Source organism: Nycticebus coucang, chromosome 1 (genome assembly GCF_027406575.1).
Source record: "Nycticebus coucang isolate mNycCou1 chromosome 1, mNycCou1.pri, whole genome shotgun sequence".
In the NCBI taxonomy this organism is placed as follows: Eukaryota; Metazoa; Chordata; class Mammalia; order Primates; family Lorisidae; genus Nycticebus; species Nycticebus coucang.
Genome location: NC_069780.1, coordinates 117,154,674 through 117,172,831, shown reverse-complemented (window position 1 = coordinate 117,172,831; position 18,158 = coordinate 117,154,674). Strand labels below are relative to the sequence as shown.

Sequence of the window (18,158 nt, the reverse complement as noted above, 5' to 3'; positions counted from 1 at the left end):
GTTTGTGCAATTCATTAATAAGAAGTAAGAGGAGCATAGACATTTATTTAGACAGAGGGCCAAAAAAGCATAATCAATTACTTTTACATTACGGCTGAAACTATAGATTCAGATAATAAGAATATAATGTTCTTATTGAGAGAAATAATTTTAATATTATTTTGTAAAATAAAAAATACTGCTGGTGGTGCCTGTGACTCAGTGAGCAGGGCACTGGCCGCCCCATATACTGAGGGTGGCAGGTTCGAATTCTGTCCTGGCCAAACTGCAACAAAAAATAGCCTGGTGTTGTGGCAAATGCCTGTAGTCCCAGCTACTTGGAAGGCTGAGGCCAGAGAATCACCTAACCCCAAGAGCTGGATGTTACTGTAAGCTGTGATGCCATAGCACTCTACTGAGGGCAACAAAATGAGACTGTCTCTAAAAAAAAAAAAAATACTGCTTTTCTGAATGTAGGGGGCCAAGTTTCTTGACTAGCGCTGGTTAGATGCACAGATTCAATTTGTGTAAATGTATGGTGCTGTACACTTGTGCTTAAGTGAATTGTTTTGGACTCTGAACAGAACTTGAATAAATAACATTAGTGGAGGGGCTGAAATATACAATGGGAGTTTATCTGGGAAACGGAAATGTTTAGTGCCAGGAGGGAAAATGACCTGTAAATTTCATAATTCTGTTTCTCAGGGAACAACTAAGTGCTGTATTTTAAAGAGACGGTCCCAAATTGTGTTTTTCAAGTACCTAAGAACAATGGAAGGCATCAGTGGGTACTATAAAGGGCTTACCTTGACTTTGACAAGGCTATTTATATTGCTTTCATAACTGCCGTAGCTGTCTGATCTTGCCTTTACTTCTTGTATGTAAGATCTTAGAAAACCCGCCTTCCATAATTAGAGTTTACTTGGCTCTATTCACCACCCACTCTGGTGATTTTTTGGCAGCAGAATTTGTACAAGACTTAATTATAGCACAGTAGAATTGCAGACAACTCTTCAGTGTCCCAGCAGACAAATTTGCTCATGTCTAAGGATGTAAAGGAAAATCCAGGGTTTCTATGCCGGGGCATTGCCTTTCAATTTGGATTGTACTTAACATTGTTTTTGAAAGAGATGGTTAGTCAAATTCAGGTTTTTCAGTATATTTTTAGAATAGAATAAACATGGTATGTAAAATCATGTTATGTATGATTCAAGATCTAAAATAACTAAAAAATTATTTTCAAAGCTTATTTTTGGCAGTAAGATTGGTATATTATTAATACAAAGTACTGTTTTCTCAAAGTGGTTTTTTTCTCTACTTTGATTTAGAAAATACCTTCTAAGTTAAAGAGAAGAATTATATGTACCTTAAAACCTTTTCGCTAAGGATTTCCTAAAATCCTTAGACCCTCCAAAACAAGAAATGAAATTGACTGGAGTAACCTTTTAAATTTTAACATTTACAGACTCTTGCTAGTGGCTGTTCCAGCCTCAGATCTCTCATTTGGGAGCCTACATCAATGTTGTATGGACATCCTTAGAGTTTAAATTTACTAAAGAGAAGTCTTAAAACATACAGGGTTGGCCTTTGGTTCTTTGGTGAAGCTGACCTAAAGAGTTTGACCTTTGAACACTTTGCAGACAGGTTTGTCAAGACCATTCCATTTCAGTTCTTTACTACTGACCAAGGACTAAGTAGAATGGCTTTTGTGGGGAAGGAAAGCATGGGAATGCGATTGTTCTTGACTTGGTTTTGGAGCAATGTGGTATAATAGTTCCATGAATCAGACAGTCAGGAATACATGCTTATCTGGCTCTACTTGCTACTTTAGAAATATATGTAATATTTTATACATAATGTATTATATGACTTATATTCATATACATACATATGTCCATAACTGGAGGAAGCTAGATTAGAATCCAAAGATTATTTCTGCTTTGCAGGTCAAAAATTCTGCTTTCATCTGGAGTTTGTCATTCTAGAACTATTAAGAGTCATTGCCCATGAAATACCAGCAGGTGGCAGTAGAAGATTTTCTTTTTATTTTATATATTTTCTTTTCTTACAAAATTATTTGCCAGTCTTCCTTCAGTAGTGATGGGGTTCAGTAAAACTCTGAGAGATGCTCTCAGAGTACTTCTTTGACTGAACTAGAGATCATTAGTCTGCAACATAACAAATACACATCTGTGGTTTCCTGTCCTTGCTTTTTAATTCCCTTTATTCAGAATTTAATTCAATGTGTTAGTAAGTTACCGTAAGAAAGCCTATACATCACTAGGTTTGATACATTTTTCTACCATTTATCACTTACATTTAAATTCAGGCATATATAATTTATTTTAATCATTATATTCATCAACATTAAGAAATGTGTTACTGATGTAGAAAAATATGTTTATTGGAATGTCACAGAAGTTTTGAGACAAGGTCTGTATTTTCAGTTTATCCAAAATTATGTATTTTTTTTTCAGTGCCAACATAATCTTTTTCTCAGTTATCAAAATGAAAATGATTGAATGGGAAAAAAGCGTGGGATCATTCGCTTCAAGTATAATGTGAAAAACATCAAACACATTTTCATGACATTGGGTGATATTTCTGGGAAAACATCTAATTATATCTTTGGGATTTTTATCTTCGAATCACATTGCCAGCCCATGTGTGCCCTGATAAGGCTGGTAAACAACTGGGACAAAGGACAAGTTTGCAGTTCAGGGTTCTCCGTTCTAGGGGTTCTTTCAGGAAAAGCAATTCTCTAAATCTAAAAAAAGAACAGAAGTTCTCTCATAGAAAACACGATGATAAGATAGAACTGCATTTACTCTGATTAATATAATTAACAAAGGGGAAATACTTGTTTTTATCGGCTTTTTTGTTTGTTTGTTAGTATAGGGCTTAAGCACATTTTCTGAAACTGAAGAGCAAATTTGTCTGGAAAAATTCATGTAAGTATGGCTACATGTCCACTGTCTGAATTCAGATGATAGTGTGAATATTTGCGAATCTGAAGTTTTTGGTAGCCACTGGATGTGCAGGAATTTTAGCTACATATGTCCTCTCCTCAAGAAGGGAGAAGGGAATAGCCTTTTAAAATTCAGGGGACTGTGCTCCGGAACTTCCCAGCAGATGGGCTGTCCGCGTCTTTCGTCCATTTTCTCACTCTGCAGCATTTTGGGATGTCATGTTTCAAAGTCTTGTTTCCCAGGGAGGATCCTGTTCAAATACCACTGCTAAAAGATTCTACTTTAACCCCGTGTTTGTGTCATTCAAGCTTTGAGTATCTAGCACCTTAGTGAATCTCCCAGAGTCCCTGCCTGCGTGACTGCGGCCGGAAGCCCTGTGTGACCTCCCGGAGGCCCTTCTGGAGACGACAGGCCCTGATTTCTGTCCCAGCAGCTGGTGCTGTTTTGTTGAGACTGCCAATTCAAGAAGGTCATTGTGTGATTGGGCCCTGAAAACACATATCTAACAAGCATATTTCTATCCTTTGAAGCAGACTGAGATAGACATCGTAAAATATTCATTCATCACAATAAAATTTTCCTTAGTTGGAAATTTTGGTTACTCACTTATTAACCACAATATCCTTTGTTAGTTCTAATACTTTTGTTACGAAAAAAAAAAAAGAAGAAGAAGAAGTATTTAGGAGTTTAAGTAAAAGATCAAATTCGGATCTTGCTTTGAATAATGTCTGGAACCTGAGATGCGCAGAGGGTCTAGTGGTGCAGATGCGATGGATCCCAAAGGTGTTTCCTACACTTCAGAGCAGGCTTCTGTTAAAATTCACAGACTCCATCAGTAAAGGGGAAGAACTCCATCTGTTAAAATTCACGGACTCCATCATTAAGTTGAGGGTGTGTTTTCAGATCCTGCCTGCTGAGAGATTAAGTTAGCTGTGTTAGGACACAAGACCATCTCTGGTTATTGTTGCTGCTGCTGTTGCTGTTAATATTATTGTCACCCACCTCCCAATTTTGTTGTTTAAGAAATACCATTTTAATTGTTTTACTTTCATTTAAAATGTCATTGCCTGGAAAACTACTGACAGACATTTGTCTTTCCCTCTTAAAGGAAAAGCCACGACTGCTGCTTCCTTCTGGTTTTCTTTCATTTTTTTTTCTAGGCCTAAGAAAGGGAACAAAATTGTACACTAGCAAGCTAATCTACAATTCAGAGTACAGACAAGGGTTTTATTTTGGTTTTTCTCATAGGAGTTCACACTTTGCAGAACTCCTCAGTGTTATTTTAGACATAAAATAAGCCACTAGAAAGAAGGTATAACCAGTTACCCAGCCCTAAATTCTTTTTTTATAAAGCACTTCTTGTGAAGAGCTTGCAAGTACCCCCCACCTTGCTTTAATAGTATTCAGTATAAGCCTTTTTTTGTGTGTGTGTGCAAAACATTTCTGAGGTATTTAACTATATCTTTTATTCATGTAGAGATTAGTTTGGCAAATATCAAGAAAGAACATTCTGCCCACATATGTAAGCATACATGTAAGTTATATTATTGAACTATTTCACTCTTAATGTGGGTATAGGAGGTCTGACAATTCATGAACTTTCTACCTGCACTTACTTTGGCAGCTTGAACAAACAACTTGGTAAGGTTTCATAACCTTGGTACGTCAGCATCTCATAGCTGTGGTGCACGTCAGAGCGTGGTGGTGTCTTGCTGCATGGTGTTCATTGTTGTTGCAGGTTTTTGTGTGCCGTCACAAGAATGTTGGAGCTTGAATTAAAACAGCCAACATTCATACATTTCTTATTAAACTTGGCAAGAGTGAAAATAAAATCAGGGACATATTTAGTCCAACTTTATGGGGATAATGCCATGAAGAGAACAGCAGTCTATAAGTGGCTTACACATTTTTCTGAGGGGAGAGAAAGCATCGCAGATGAAGAGAAGTCAGGTGACCAGTAACAAACAACTGACAAAAACATTGCACATTTTTTCGAAATATGCATCAAAATTGTTGGCTGACTATGAGAAGCACAGCAGACCAAGGAAACGTTGATAGAGAAACAGCTAGGAAAGTCTTAACTGAAAATCTTGACCAGTAACTCATGGCTCTTGCATCGTGACAGTGCACCAGCTTACATGGCCCTGTCTGTGAGGGAGTTATTAGCAGTAAACAAATAACTGTATTGAAACACCCTTCCTGCTTACCTGATCTGACCTCTAATGACTTTTTTCTTTACTTGAAGATAAAGGAAAGACCAAAAGGAAGACATTTAGGACAAGAAGGGTAACATAACAATAGCTCTGATGGCCATTCCAGAAAAAAAGAGTTCCAAAATTGCTTTGAAGGGTGGACTGGGCACTGGCATCAGTGCACAGCTTCCCAGGGAGAGTACTTCAGAGGTGGCTATAGGGACCTTCAGCAGGGATGAGTTTGTGATCTTAATTGTCAGACCTCGTCTCTTCAATAAGTAGAAAATTCATTACTATCAATGCCCATTTCATCCAGTAATGAAACTGAAATTAAAAAAAGCAAACCCTTATCCAGGTCAGTATTGTCACCCGTGGACTTGACCCCTTCCATGCCACCTACCATATGCACAATATTAAGACTGAACAATGAGATATACCAAGCAAGATTGGTACTCAGGAAGCATATAGATTATTATTTAAATAGTCTAGAACAGTAACCTCATGGTCAGATCCAAGTCTGTACAGAGAATATTGGTTCTTCTATAGTGTACTATAAAGTACTATATAGGCTTACTGCAGTGGGCCTCAGTTTGGAAAGGCTTTGTGGAAGAAACGGAATCTGACCTGGTTGTTGAAGAATGTATGAGATTTGAAGAGTTAGAATGTGCCATGTTCTAGACAAAGAAGAGAACCAGAACAAAAGCATGGAGGTTATAGTGAACCTGGCTAGTTTCACTTGGGTAAGACTTGCAGATCCCACCAAGAAACAAATACACTTTGATTATAGGTGAGACAATCCATATTGCCTGAGAATTATTGGGATTTACAGAGTCATCAACAGAGTTAATCCAAGACACAATATGAAAGGAATGTTTTTAAGAATTACTCCAGTAATGAGGAATTAAGTGAAAAATTAACTAAAAGAAATGAGAGGCCAGGGAGAGGTGGGTGGCCTGCGTTCACATAGTCTGTGTATGATGGGTTGTGGACAATGATGACAGCAATGAGAATTCAAAGGAAGGAATAAAAACTAATAATAATACCCTATTTTGCTTTATGAAAATCTTAGCAGTTTCTTGTTTCTTGTCTTAAAGGAAATGAAAAGGCTACATTACAAATTTTAATTTATTTAATAAATATTAATGTAATGCTTACTAAATAATATATGATGTAGGTAATAATATTATTCTTGTTTTATAAAGAATTTTGTCACCTGTCTTAGATCAAATAGTGGTAATAGAACTGGTTGGTATTTGAAGACAGCAGCTGACCTCCTATCCTTGCTTTAAACCACTGTGCTAATGTGGCTTTATAAATGAGGAAATAGAATTTTCTCTTATCACCAAAGGAAGTAGAAGATTTAATGGTGATTGTGAAACTGGTGATTTCCTTTGACTTCAGTAGGAAAGGCCAAACAGTTTGGACAGCTTGAGAGGGATACGTCTGACTCTGGGCATCGAGAGTTGAACGTTTCCATTGCACATTTGAGCTAGGGATTTCGGTCTCTGAGACAGGTTGTGCAGAGAACCTCTGAATGTGGACTATACGCAGCTAATCTCAGGAAGGGCTGGTCTTCATGGCCCTGAACGAAGGGATTTACATGTATTGCCTTATTTACTCCTTGTAACAACCGGACCAGGTGGGTGCTGTGATCATCCATCCCTATGTTACTGATGGGAGAAAGACTGGGAGTAAGAGATTCAGCGACCTGACCTCACGCTCACAGAACATTAAGGGAAGAGGATTCTAAATGAAGGCTGACTGACTCCAAACCCCGGGTGTTTAAACACCATGCTATGTGGAATGAAAAGGTTCCTTAGAAGAGAATTAAAGAAGGGTAACGTTTTTGAAGTCAAGGAAGGAAAAAAGATTTCAGATGGAAGGACTGGGCATCAATGAGGCCTCAAATTTGGCAAGAACAAGGTCCCTGGAAACTTGCAGAAAGATGATGAAAATTAGAAAAGGTTAAAGAGGAAACAGGTAGGGAGAAAATGGACTAGGCTCTGAAACTACACATCCAAGAAGTCTAGCAGTGAAAAGAGAGGTGATGGGGCAGGAAGGGGTCACAGAAGGCTAGCGAGAGGGAAGCTGGCCTGTGGTTGTCACCGAAAGGGCAGCCCCTCCAACCCCATTTGCCTCCCTTAGTATTTTCTTTCCTTGAAAAGAGAGATGCCTGTAGAAGTGGGATCATAGGGTAATTGGAATCAGTAAATTTCTCTTTAGTGCATATTGTCAGTATGTTTTGAGTACTTTAGTGCATATTGTCAGTATGTTTTGAAATGTTTTATGTCTTAGGCAAGCGACACCCCCCTGGTGTGCCTAACCAGATCATGTTATATCTAGGAGGAAACTGGAGTTCTTGTGTGAGCTTTTCCCCTCCCTGTTTCTTGAATCCAAATTTCTGTGGAGTCTTTATATTTTTGGTGTTATCATTATTATTGATCTTCATGTGAACTTGAAGTCAATCATGGAATAAATTGGTGACTAATAATTATTAAATAATTTTATAATTCCTTCTACAATCAAAAGGATTAACTCTATCTGCTTTGGGAGATTAAGATGATTTTGGTTTAGAAAATGGTGTGAAACTTGACCACTGATAAAGTTTTGAATTCCATAAAACTTTATTTTGTTTTCTTCTTATTTGAGTATACCTTTCCCTTTATATAGTCAATTTGCCTTTCTTAAATTATTTTAATGATATACTCCAGCTCTTTTTCCTCCGCAAACTTTCAAAATTCAGCTCCAATAGACTGGTCTCACTAAAATGATAATAAGCGGACGTTGATAATATAAAAATAGTACCATGGTCACATTGCTGGGAAATCCAGACTTTCCCAAGTGCTGAAGTGGCAGAGTAGCAGAAAGAGTGAGTAATATTCTGAATGAGGCTGCAGTGACATTACCATGTTTGTAACATGTCTTTTGTTACTAGGAAAATTTGTGAGGCAAATCCAGACTTTACCAGAAAATGCCAGTTTGGAATCTTCTATTAGAGGCTCAGAAACATAAACTATCCTTGACTTTTAAAAGACTTCCTTTGATGTCTCTAACTAGGGAAAATCAGCGTCTATGAAACATTGTTTTTATGAATATTTAATGATAGCTCTACAGAACTTTAATAAATATGGAGTATATGGGGAAAAGTCCCAGTTTTAGAGTTAGAAAAACAAATGGGGTAGCAGTCTTAGTTACACTGGAAAAAAAAAAATCAGTGGAAAAATAATAATAAAACCCGCCTTGCAGAGTTGTTGAGAAGATAATAGATCTTACTCAAAAAGCATGAACTGCAGGGCCTGGGCAAGGAGAGCTCAGAGGACGAGGTCAAAGGTGGTTACTCAGGCCACAGCACACACAGGCCCCTGAAGTGAAAACTCTGAATCCCTCTGGAGAAACTCAGCCTGATTTTCTGTGCTTGAGGTTTTCTTAAATCAACTGCAGGAGAGGAGACAGTGTTCAGGCCCCACCCTCTTTAAATAGCTGGCTTTACTAAGCCTGTTACCACACCCCTGTCGGTACCATCTCAGGCTTTATTGTCTGTAGGAGACACTGTCAGTAATTTTGGTTTGTTTATATTTTTTCAATGACATTTTTTTCCTAATGTGAGTAGCCTCCAAGTGTTTGTGCTTTTATTGCTTATGCAGAATGGTTAGAGCCTTAAAAATTGGATATGTATATTATACATGCTTACTTTAAAAATATACATAAAGTACCAAAATATGTATACACATTTTAAGCAAGGAAAAAACTGTATTAAATTTGCAGTACTCGAGTTACATTTGACTTATGCAGTTTATAAGAGGGGCTCAGTGTGACTGGTATTCATCTTTTGTTATCGGTACATATTGAGTATTATAATTTTAATACGTGTTTTTAATTTCTTAAAACATGTACACGCACTCTGTGTGTGTGTGTGTGTGTTTGTATATGTGTGTATAGATTTGAAATTTGAAATAGGCATATATTTTAAATATACAGAGAAGTTCATTAAATGAAACACTCAGTACTGTGAAGGATTATGATAAGCCCTTGGTCTGCAAAATTCCATAGAATCTTTACAAGGCTTTATGATTATGAGTGACCAGGGGGTCAATATTAGTATTATTGCCTCTGTATTGCATGTGAGAAATCTGAGACCCCAAAAGGTTATATTACTTGCCCTAGGTCCCAAATCAAGTAAGTCTGTTAAGTCCAAAGCCCTTTCCCAAAACTCTCTCCCCACCACTCTGCTGAGGAGCTCTCAGGGTCCTCGCTGGTGGTTCCCCCTGCATGTCCAGGAAGGACAGCAGCCTGTCTTGAAGGTGCTTTGTCTGATGCTAATCATGCTGGGGGTCTTCTCTTGAGTTTCCTAAACTCTGTGAAATCCGGCTTCCTTCTGTGAAGCTTTTCCATGAGTGACCCTCACCAAGTTGTATTTGTTTATTTATTCATTCATTTATTTTGAGACAGAGTCTTACTCTGTCATCCTGGGTAGAGTGCTGTGGCATTATTATCGTAGCTCACAACCTCAAACTCTTGGGCTCAAGCGATCCTTTTGTCTCAGTTTCCTCAGTAGCTGGTGCCCACCACAATACTCGGCTAGTTTTTCTATTTTTAGTAGAGACAGGGTCTCTCTCTTGCTTAGGCTTATCCTGAACTCCTGACCTCCAGCAATCTTCCTGCCTCAGCCTCCCAGAGAGTTAGGATTTCAGGCGTGAGCCACTGTGCCCAGCCTGAATAATTGGTTTTTAGATTTACACTGATCTGAGCTCCAGGAGGTTGTGTCTCTTGAGCTGTTCGCTGTTTTGTGTCTGTCTAGCTGAGCTTTAAGTGCCTGAGGGAAGAGACTAAAATAACAATGTTCAGAAAAACAAAGCAGTGTTTCCTATAGGCTTGGAAATGTGTGTGTTCTAGAACTACCTTCTGGCAGCGCCCCATTTGGACACCATCTTCCAGAGACATGCACTCTGTGTTCTGCCAGGAGTGGGGAGGAACTTGGTTTCAGGCATCGTGTTTTGGTTGTAAGGGTAGATGTTAATGCCAGACTAAAACATTTACATGTCACCTATCAACAACCAAGTGGGCTCTGTAGTCAAATTTCATTTGCAAAAGATGGTGCATGCAAGTGACTTTTTTTTTAGGGTTTGGGATGGAAACTGTTACAAGTTGTATAGCAGCCCCAGAGCTTACTTCTAAACTTCCCACCCCATTTATCCTCCTATTCTCCTCCAATATAGAGAGCAAGGTTGGGTGAAATCATCCTCAATTTTTGCAAATTTTAAAAACTTTTCAGTGTAGATTTCCTTTTTATTTTATTTTTATTTTTTAATTTTACTTTTTTTGTTAACAATTTAAAAAATAAAATGAGGGTACAGGGAACCAGGTTACATTGATTGCATTTGTTAAGTATAGATTTCCTTTTTTAAAAAAAATACTTGGTTAACTAAACTATATATTTTTTCCCTTCACTTTTTTTTTAATTGTTGGGGAGTCATTGAGAGTACAGAGAACCAGGTTACATTGGTCGCATTTGTAAGGTAAAGACCCTCCTATGACTGTGTCCTGCCCCCCAAGGCATATTTTGTATGAACACATTTTTTGGTCCTCTCTGCTTCCAGAGTATGTGGCGTCTGTGTCTCTTTCTCTCAGTCTTTGTTGTTGTCACGCTCACCTAAGCCCCCTTTCTTCTGTTACAGCTATTCCCCCATGGTTTTATTCTGGCCCTTTCTCTATCATCTGTTCTCTTCTCAGCAGCTGGAGTGTTCCTTCTAGAGACTAAATCGGCTCAGACCATTCAGTGGTGTTCTTTAGCACATAACCGAGGAGCTCATCCTCGTCCTCCATCCAATTCAGGATCAGTCTCTGCCTGTTCTCTGTCCTCGAACACCTGCCCTGTTCACCCAGCACCTTAAATATGCCCGCCTTCCTCTCATCCTAGGTTCTGTGTTCTCATTTGCCCAAGCTCTGTCCCAGTGATTTGCTCATTCACATTTTCATTCATTCGCCCTCAGCTCCCTCCGAGTAGCTCCCAGCCCCCCGTCAGTGTCACATCACTGTTGGGTTTATTCATATCACTGTGAAAATCTGAATTTTCTCCTTCGTGCATTGCGTTCTGTGCCTGCTTCGTTTCCCTGCTCCCACCTTCTAGAATATCAGCTCCATCAGATCAGGAGTTGCCTGTCTTGTTCATTGATGTATTTCCAACACCCACAGAGAGCTTTTTTGGTACATACTAGATTTTTGATAGAACTGGTTTAAATAAATGAGAAAAATATTTTATTAAATAAAAAATTTAATAAAATAATGAGGTTAAAGGAAATTGTAGGATTTCCCCTCAAGAATGAACATTTTCAGGATCTGAAACCAACCTGTCACCATATTCTCATGAAGATAAGCATTTCCCAATTCCTAAAAGGAAAACAAAACCAGAATTTTAAAAAAAGAGATTATTCATATTCTTAATGTAACATTGTAGTGATCTACATCTTATAAACAAAATGTACTGTAAATCTCAGTTTATAATTAAAATGTGTTCAATTCAGAATTTGTTTTTCCAGGAAAAAAAATAGTTATAATGAGAAATTGATAACACAAGCCAGCCACCAAATTACTTATATCAATCTGACTATTGTGGGTCCTAATTGCACTTTGTAACTTTTCTTCATGTTAAAACACGTTCTGATTTCAGACCGGGCACTTCAGGAAGACCCTTAATGCCCCCACAGCCTCTGCTGTATGCCTCTCTGTCCTTCAAAAGTCTGTTGAAGCAGAAGATAAGAGCATGGGTTGATGGTGGGGCGGGGAGAGGTGAGAGGGAGAGGAAGAGGCAGACTTCTGGAAACCAGCTGTCTGGTTCAGCTAGGCGCTGCTGCAAGTGAGTTGGACAGCAAATACCAAGGTTTCTGAAGGTTACTGACATAGCTTGTACACAGATATTTGGCTCTTAAAGCAACTTTGGTAACTTCTTACCGAGAAGCAAGAAGACAGAGGGCGGCGCCTGTGGCTCAGTCGGTAAGGCGCCGGCCCCATATACCGAGGGTGGCGGGTTCAAACCCGGCCCCGGCCAAACTGCAACCAAAAAATAGCCGGGCGTTGTGGCGGGCACCTGTAGTCCCAGCTACTCGGGAGGCTGAGGCAAGAGAATCGCTTCAGCCCAAGAGTTGGAGGTTGCTGTGAGCTGTGTGAGGCCACGGCACTCTACTGAGGGCCATAAAGTGAGACTCTGTCTCTACAAAAAAAAAAAAAGAAAAAAAAAACTTCTTACCGAGAAGCAAGAAGACAGAACAACTATTGGAATGTGTGCATACTGAAGAAGTTTTCCTGAGTGAGGTCTTTCTATACTCCATAGAAATAAAAGTTTTTGTTAAGATGGAGGGCAGGTACTCCAAGATAGAAAACAACTTAGTTATAATGGTTAATTCTAAAAAAATAGTGAACTAGTAAGTGTTTAGAGTGTCAAAGTAATAAATATGAGCCACTGAAATAAGGATAAAGGCAACAAGGTTGTCATTTTGGTAGTTTGTTGGAATTGTTACTGAGATGAAATTCTCCATCTTACGGTGCCGTGTCCAGACATACTGAGCAGTCCTGTCATGTTTAGGTCATGTTTATAATGGTGATGAATCTACTCTTAGTTTGTTGTATTTAATACCACACTCAAAAACCTTTTAACCTATGAGTAACTGGAAGTATTCCTTAAAATGACTGGTATTTTGAAAACAAGTGAATTAATAAGATACCAGATACAACAATCACAAATCCTTATTCTCCTCCCCCCAAAATGTTTTTTTTTAACCAAAATCTTTTCATGTAAGGATTATGGCTTTGTACCTTTTATCTTTAGATAAAAAGTGAAAGTGATAATTTCACTTTTTTTTTTTTTTTTTTTGCTAATTTCAATCTGCCTAGAGAAGTGTTCAACAAATATTTACTTAAAAGGCAATATAAGCATTTGCAAGTATATAAACATAGGTGTGGAGGTGCTGCAAACAGTTTCTTTAGTCCATAAAGGTACAAAGGCTGCAGGAGTCTTAGAAATTAACCCCAGAAAGTCAGGGCAGCTGAAATGCTGGTGTTTTTACTCAGGTTGTGGTTGTCATTACCCATTAACTATGAGGTACTCGTGAAACTCCATTAAAAAATGACCTTCATCACACAAACAGTTCACACTTGAGCAACCTTTCACTCCAAGGATTAGGAATTGCTCTTTTCAAAACCTTTCTCAGAGTTAATTATTGAAGACTGTTGTGTGAATATAGAAAAGTTGGATGAAGTCAAGAAAGTCTGCCTACCACCTTCTGTTTGGGTCCCAGTCAAAGTAACAGAAAAATCTATTTATTCTCTGGGTAACAAAAAGAAGATACTCTCTGAATTCTTTGTGGAAACACAATTTAAATTTATCTCACTAGTTCTTCACTACTGTCCAGTTGTTATTTAGTGTCATATGTAATATGTCACAGTAATTCCTTACTATGTAATACGTAATAATAACACAGTAAGTAGTACGACATAGTTTAGACCCTCTAGGAATTTAGAGTCTACTGGCAAGGCAGTAAGTAAATAAATGAATACAATGGAGTGGTAAAGCATATGATAGGAGTTTGCATAGCACACAGTGGGAGCAAAAAGGGGGGAGTTATTAATTCTATCCAGGTTGAAGGTTGGGGGTGAGGAAAATCCTACAGAGATAAACATGCTTAGCTCCCTTGAAAAGTACAATGTCTTCACCAGGTAGAATCTACATATAATTAAAACTCAGACATTAATGAGGGCAGAGGAATGGGCAGTGTCTGGCAGGATTCATGATGCAGAAAGGATTGCCCAGCCTTGGATCATTTAGTTTGCAAGGAGTCAGGGTTGGTTCAACCAGCGAAGAGTTGACAAGGAAAGAAGAGCTACTTCTGGTGCAGACCAGGTAGAGATGGAGAATGATCTCCAGACACGAGCAGAAGAAAGTAACAGGACATGAAGATGTCTTATATGTTTTTAGGATAAGAATTTGGGTCCTATAGATAACATTTTTGTGTTTCACAAGCATTTTACTTAAAACTCTGTTAACTGGTCCAATTTGAAAAGTCTGAAGAACCCAGTTCTATACTGTGGTCATGGAAAAATTAGAAGTTTCTGTTCTGTAGGGCATTAGGGTTCCAGAGTTTGTTTGCTTCTGTGGTTTTCCTACTGATGCATTGAGGTAATGATTCTCAGAAATAGAACTATTTAGTTAAGTGTTGGGATAAAAAGCTACTCATTAATTCTTCACAATAGCCCCAATGAACCTTTTGCTATCAGTTCAAGTAACCAAAAAAAAATACAAAAAAAAGCTCATCAAGTATAAAGTATATTTTTTCAATGTTACTTCAAATACAGTATACTGCTATCAGACATTAAAGACTCATAAAGGCATAAATCAATATCACTTCATCTACCGTGATATTTAAATTTATATACATACAAATATTAATTCCATGCTACTTTTTATATGCCCTTTCTGTAAGCCATAAGGGTGAAATTTAGAGAAAAAATTACAACGAAATGGGAAAACTCCCACTTTATAACTATTGAAAATATATCCTATGTGTATTTGCCATGATATTACCCTTTGTGAATTTACTGTTGAATTCATATTCTTGACATAAAGACAGAATTCAGAACACAGGAAAATATTTGTGTTGTTTAGAATTTGGTGTGTGTAACTCTTTTCTAAGTTATTAATAGGCTTGGGAAAAACAATATAAGCAATTTCTCCTAAATGAAGCACATTGGAGAGAATAGACTTCCGTCAGAGTTGGCTGCTGTTGGGGAGAAGGGAAGCTGAATTCAAACAGTTTTGTGAGAAACTGGAAAAAAGGAAGCAATTCAGCTTCACAAGCGGTCACTGGTTCTTGATTTACTCTCTGTGGAGTTTACCAGTGGCTGCCAAGTTACATGTCATGCACGCTGCCTAATCCTTGGAGGCTCCCTCGCAGCTGGTGTCTGCGTCAGCAGCGTCCAGGAGAGAGGAAGCCACTGGAAGGAAGGATTGTTTACCACTTGGTTAAACATGAAACTTGAAGGCTAACGTAAAAAGCTGTAGAACGCCACTGGAATGCTGTTTTGTATAAGCTCAGGATTCCCAAAAGAGTTACCTAGCATCTAGTCCTAAATGTTAATGAAGATCTCACTTAGAAGGGCATCTTCTTATCACTTCCTTTAAGATAATTATGAAAAGTAAAGGGCGAGATTTAAAAAAATACCCTTGTTCACAGTCATCTATCGATTCCATCTGAGATTAAACAAATGAACTGATGGAAAAAAAAAAAAGAAGCTTTTCTAGGACTTTCAATGAAGATTTATGATCAGACAACCCTATTAATGGTAGTACATTTAATAAGTACTTATCTGATATTATTAATAGGTCAATAATTAGAGCCCTTTCCAAAAAAGCACGACGTAGTGTAGTATAGTTGGCATACCATCCGTGTTGCTGCACATTTATGCTCTTTTCCCATTTACAGATTATAATTTACTTGAGGGTAAAAACTATGGACGTATTTGTTAATCTCCTTCTATGCACAGACTGGAACAAATGGGAAGAGCAACCATTGACCAGCTACACGCGAGTCACTCTTTCTCTAGGATAAGGCTGCATTAGCTTTTAGTGGAGAATGGCTTCAGGAAGGTGTTGAGGGGTGTTGAGGAAGGAAGGCCGCGGAGTCTCAGCCATGTGTGAAACAAAGGCTTTGTTGCTGCCCTCCCAGTCTGCAGGCAAAGGGAAGGGAGAGAGGCATCTGGTAGAAAAACTAGGTAAGGCCTTCCATTGAGTACACAGGGATGGAGCCCAAGGTTCCCACCTACTACCATCTTTCCAGAAATTATTCTAATTTCCAGAAATTAGAATTGAGATAACACCCATGAGAAAAGCCCTTATGCTCGACAAGTAAACTCAGTAATCACATCCATTGGAAAAGTGACCCCTGTGCACATTTTGAAAACAATAGAAGTATCAGTTACAAGGTGAGATAGAAACTTGGAAGGAAACTTGGAAGGGAAAGAACAAGCAATATTCATCCACAGACTATCACGTCACATAGCGGCGCAGAGAAGGGCCTCTCACAACCTGGTGCCAGGAGGGAGAGTTGACCCGGAAAGGTGGGAAATGAAGAAGAGGGACACGCACGAGAGAAGAGTTAGGCTGGCGTCGGAGCACAGCCAGCCCCTGAACCCCGAAACAGCTTTATTTACACAGTATCTTAACAAGGTTACATAAATCTTAACACATGGGGTAGACTAAGCTTGAGGAGAAACTGTGCTTGCCAATAACAGCGACAGTATGCGTGGGCTACGTGACTTCTGGCAGGTGGAAAGAATGTTGTTACAGGAGGAGTGGTTGGGTGTTGCTCCCTGAGCATTTCCCCGGCTGTGGGGGCCCTGCCGGCCACAGCCTGCTCCCCACACAAGACAAAGTATGGGGTGGTGCTCAGTAGCTCAGTGGTTAGGGTACTGGCCACATACCCCGGGGCTGGCGGGTTCAAACCCGGCCCAGGTCTGCTAAACAACAATGACAACTACAACCAAAAAATAGCCGAGTGTTGGGCGCCTGTAGTCCCAGCTACTTGGGAGCCTGAGGCAAGAGAATCACTTAAGCCTTGGAGTTTGAGGTTGTTGTGAGCTGTGACGCTATGGCACTCTATCCAGGGTGACATAGTGAGACTCTGTCTCAAAAAAAAAAAAAAAGACAAAGTACGATGTTATAGGAGTAAAACAGTTAAAATATTTTGTTTGGTTAAGTTTAATTTTTTTTTTTTACTTTTAAAATTTGTGATATAAAGTTATTGTGATTATGAGAAGCACCAATCCCGTTATCAGAGGAAGAATGCCTTTTTCCCAAAGCCCAAGTGCCCATCGATCCACGAATGGATCAATAAATTGTGGTATATGTACACCATGGAATATTATGCAGCCTTAAAGAAAGATGGAGACTTTACCTCTTTCATGTTTACATGGATGGAGCTGGAACATATTCTTCTTAGTAAAGTATCTCAAGAATGGAAGAAGAAGTATCCAATGTACTCAGCCCTACTATGAAGCTAAATTATAGCTTTCACATGAAAGCTATAACCCAGTTACAACCTAAGAATAGGGGGAAGGGGGAAAGGGAGGGGAGAGAGGGGGGAGGTGGTCAGAGGGAGAGGGATTGGTGGGATTACACCAGTGGTGCATCTTACAAGGTATATGTGAAACTTAGTAAATGTGGAAAGTAAATGTCTTAGCACAATAACTAAGAAAATGCCAGGAAGGCTATGTTAACCAGTGTGATGAAAATGTGTAGAACTGTTTATAAAACCAGTGCATGGTGCCCCATGATCGCATTACTGTACACAGCTATGATCTAATACTAATAAAAAAAAAAATCTAAAAAAAAAATTATAACTAAAAAAAAAAAAGAAAAAAATGCCTTTTTCCCAATTCCTTCTGAGTTTCCCAGAATTTAAATTTTCTTCTTAATTATGCTGCTTTAATTTCTTTGATTTTTTTTCCTTCATTTTTCCAGATGTTAAGGGGTATGTATTTAACTTAAAATTTTAATTCAATTACAGTAAATTATTTCATGAGGTTATTTTCAGGTTTTTTTTTTTTTTTACTGTTTTTTTCATTTTATTTATATAGTTCTCAGAGAGCTATTTCATTTTTTCTCGCAATAGTACTATCAATAGTGTCTAATTTTATAGTTGAGTAAAATGAGTCTCACAAAATGTATTTAAATCTGCTCGGAGTCCTGTAATGAGGAAGGAGGACTAAGATTTGAAGCTGCAAGTGTCTCACGCTCTCTTAACCACTACATTGCAAGCTTTCCTGTGTGTATCGTGTAAATGTGTCTGCACATGTGTACATACGTGTATCACATGGATGTGGATGGAGGTCACACAGAACATCTACTGTTTCCTTTTCCTGGAAATGATTGAGATTTTAATCAGATGGAACTCGAGCAATCAGAGTTGGGGGGCACCTGTCAGTGGGGAGAAAGCATTTTGAGCAAAGATGTCATCAGTGACACAGCTTT

The 18,158-nt window shown here is 38.6% G+C and overlaps 1 protein-coding gene across 1 annotated transcript in view; it reads left to right on the top strand.

The window, feature by feature from the left end:
- Nucleotides 1–18,158, top strand: part of ADGRV1 (adhesion G protein-coupled receptor V1) — a 669,001-nt gene that overhangs the window by 342,048 nt on the left and 308,795 nt on the right. The window lies entirely within an intron of this gene.